This window comes from Lethenteron reissneri, chromosome 5 (assembly GCF_015708825.2).
Source record: "Lethenteron reissneri isolate LAM-NWPU_2019-01 chromosome 5, ASM1570882v1, whole genome shotgun sequence".
Taxonomy (NCBI): domain Eukaryota; kingdom Metazoa; phylum Chordata; class Hyperoartia; order Petromyzontiformes; family Petromyzontidae; genus Lethenteron; species Lethenteron reissneri.
Window position 1 is genome coordinate 5,118,080 of NC_083783.1, and position 4,216 is coordinate 5,122,295.

The window sequence follows — 4,216 nt, forward strand, 5'->3', positions numbered from 1 at the left end:
TGGAGTCTGGGAGGTACAGAGGAGAAGGAGGAGAGAGAGAGGGGGGTGGTGGAGGTGTGGTATTGTTGAGCTGGGTGTATATGTCATAAAAGATTGACGGAGGGTGATAAGCCAGCGGGCAAACGAGGCTGAGTTGTTACCAACCGTGGTCACTCCGGCCAGACGCCCACGTTCTGAAAATAAACACGTGCTCTTATAGGTTTTTTCGGTAAAGTCACGTAGGTAAAAAAAATATATTATTTCTATTTTTTTTTAAATAATAATAATACAAATACTATTTCTATTTTTTTTTTACCTACGTGACTTTACCGAAACAACCTAAGAGTATGAATCCTTGTAGTCACGAAAGCTTCAAATCTAGAATTAACCCGCGGTGGCTAACCGACGTGAGTGAATTCCTGCCGGCTGGTGGTGTTCAGCGGCGAGTAATTCACCTGCAACTTTTATAAACAGCAACTGGTGGCGTCGTAAAAGACGTTTCAAAATGTAACCAGCAAAGCAAAAGGCCCTTTTGGACTTGTGCGTCAGTCAGCCGACTTGTTACTGGTAGGAACCTCCTGGTTACACCAGCCCACAGGGGATTATTGTGTCCGTCGTGCAGGGAGGGGCTCGGTGGGAAGGGAGGGTCTGGGTGGGGAGGCGAGGGTGGGGAGGGGCAGGATGGGGAGGGTGGGGAGGGGCTGGGTGGGGAGGGTGGGGAGGGGCTGGGTGGAGAGGGGCTGGGTGGGGAGGGTGAGGATAAGCTGGGTGGGGAGGGTGGGGAGGGGCTGGGTGGTGAGGGAGGGTCTGGGTGGGGAGGGGATGGTTGGGTTGGGCTGGGTGGGGAGGCGAGGGTGGGGAGGGGCTGGGTGGGGAGGGTGGGGAGGGGCTGGGTGGGGAGGGTGGGGCTGGGTGGAGGGTGGGAGGGGTGGGGCTGGGTGGGGAGGGGCTGGTCACCCCGTGGTGCCCTTATAAAACTCAACGTTTAACCTACTCACGCCGGCTTGTGCCCGCCCTCACAGTCGGGCATATTTGCGGAATACACCACGCCGCCGTTGACCCTGGCCATTGACCGAGCAACCCAACGTTCCTACCAGCTCCCTCCGCAGGAGTAATTTGTTAATAATACGATGTACAGGAGTGTGATTCTCATCAGGTCACCGTGGTGGAATCAAATGCAGTCTTCAACTCTTATCGTTCACTCTACATGTCATTCGTAAGGACCATTTGCCCGAAACGTCGCCTATTGTACATGTTCCTATTGATGAGGAGTATGGTGGGTTTTTAGATCTACAGTACTGTGTGTTGGACAAATGCAGCTCGGCTCAAAGGGTTCCTGTCGCGATAAGGTAACGACGGCGCCACCGCGTGGCGCTTTAGAATCAGAATCTTCATCTATCCTGGAGAAATCCGATGAGCTGCGAAGCCCTTTGTGACGTACGTCCAATAGGGGCGGGTCACAAAGTTACAGCGGCAAACAAAAACGATCGGAGTCGATTGGATGGTATTTACACTATGAGACATCTCCTTTAGCAGTGTCAAAATATAGTAATAGGTTTTTACCCTTTCAACTGGTACAAAACTGACACCTTTATACAAGGGATCATGTTTGCAATAACCACAACACAAGCAGTCAAAATGCAAACAAAAAGAAACAACTCTGATAATGATAATGATATGCATATCATTATCATTATTTTTTTCGATTTAAAGCTTTCGTGACTGCAGGGATTCATCTTCTTGGTTCTTTCGGTAAAGTCTCGTAGAATGGAAATAATAAAATAATAAAAATAAAACATCATAAAATAATTCTCACGACGTTTCGGTCACAACGCAAGCAGCCGTCCTCAGGTGAAGACTCTGTCTAATCGACAGACCTGTTCTTCACCTGAGGACGGCTGCTTGCGTTGTGGCCGAAACGTTGTGAGAATTACTTTATTATGTTTTATTTTTATTCATAATCAACGTTTTTCGGTTTAGATCGCGTTATTTATAAATGTGTCGTAACCCTCCACCACCCGACACGGCCAATCAGTAAAAAAGTGTCACGTTGACAAAAGACAAATAGTTCACTGCTTTAGCCCACCGGTGTGTTGAAGCCACAACATTTACAATTTGAGTATTATTTTATTATTTCCATTCTACGTGACTTTACCGAAATAACCAAGAAGATTATCATTATTGTATAAAGGTATCAGTTTTTGTACCAGCTGAAAGGGTCAAAACCTATTACTATCGATTGGATGTTGTCCATCAGCCGCGTTCAATCCACTGCTGGATGAAGGCCCCTCCGAGCCGTTGCTCCACCTCTGTTCGGGCAGTGACTGCAGTGCCCGACTCTGCACGCCAAGTGGCGACCCCACACAATGCAGCGAAATCCTCCGTGTTGTAAAGACGCGCCTTGCTTTCCGGAGCGTCTTAGGGGGCGTCCATAAATGACGTCACGCGATTTTGAACGATTTTTTACCCCCCCCCCCCCCCATCGTCACACGGCGTCACAAAAAGTCAGAACCCCCCTTCAAATATGACGTCACAAAGCTCTCCCCCCCCCCAAAAAAAAAATATATAAAACATGCTTCAAATCATCTTCTTGATTCTTTCGGTAAAGTCACGTAGAAGGGAAGTAATAAAATAATAAAAATAAAATAAAATGTTTTATTTTTAAAATAATAAAAATAAAATGTATTATTTTTATTATTTTATTACTTCCCTTCTACGTGACTTTACCGAAAGAACCAAGAAAATGAATCCCTGCAGTCACGAAAGCTTTAAATCGAAATTTATGCTTCAAATCGATTTAAACTATTGTCATTGTAGTGCGTATTTAATGTGGCGCTGCACTCTGATGTTGTAGGAGAAGACATTTATTAAAAAGTCTATTTAATTAAGTAGAACGTGTTGTCTATATTTATTTAAAGTTGCGCATTTTGATGTGACGTCACATTTCTCACCCCCCCCCCCCGCCTCGTCACACATCGTCACAAATGTCTAACCCCCCCCACCCCCCCTAAGTGCGTGACGTCATTTATGGACGCCCCCTTACGGAACATTCGAGAGAAGACGATGCGTGGCTTTGAGTCCCGTGCGGCACGGGTGTGTAACGCACGCGCGGTGAGCACGAGAGGGTCACGTGGCGTGCGGTCACGCCGCCGTGGGCACGCACGCGAAATCGTCTTCACGATACGATATTGACAATTTGACGATACGACGATTATCGCGATAAAATGTTCCCTTCGAAATGTTTGTTTCAATTTAACGGCGCGTTGTTAACTTGACGAGTCTCCTGATTTCACGGAATTCAGTCGGAATCACTCATTTGACGCGTAGGTTTTGTCGCAGCTAAATGTTAACCACATGAGACCGTGGGTTCGATCCCGACCCTGACGCCTGTATATAGGGGCCGTCCATAAATGACGTCACGCACCTAAGGGTCAGACATTTGTGACGATGTGTGACGCGGGGGGGGGGTGTTTGAGAAATGTGACGTCACATCAAAATGCGCAACTTTAAATAAATATAGAATTCATCTTCTTGGTTCTTTCGGTAAAGTCACGTAGAAGGAAAATAATAAAAATAAAACATAATATTATGTTTTAGAAGATGAATCCCTGCAGTCACGAAAGCTTTAAATCGAAAAATATAGAATTGTTTTAACAACACTCCTACAACATGAGTGCAGCGCCACATTAAATACGCACCACAATGACAATCGTTTAAAGGGATTTGAAGCATGTTTTATTTTTTAAATGGAAATATATTTTTGGGGGGGGGGCAGAGCGTTGTGACGTCATATTTGAGGGGGGGGTCTGACTTTTTGTGACGCCGTGTGACGAGGGGGGGGGGGGGTCAAAAATCGTCCAAAATCGCGTGACGTCATTTATGGACGGCCCCCAAGACGTCTGGTGTAGTAAGCCAAGTGGCACTCTGGAGGGGGCTCCCTAGAGCCCCCTTAAGCCAAGTGGCGCGTACACAAGCCCTTGCAGGGCTGCGCCTCTGCCTTCACCAAATGATTATAATTAAAGGTGGGCGCCTGTAGCTACAGGGACGCGACGATGATGATGATGATGCGGTGGGGGTGACGGTGTTATTGCCCCAGTGAAGGTGGAATTAAGATAAAAAATTACCTGGTTCATACCCCCCCCCCAACCCAATTAAACACTCCCGACCAATTACGCCGCTGCACAGCGAACGCATACTACACTTTAAGTGAAAATGTACATACTTAAGAGTCTGGAAC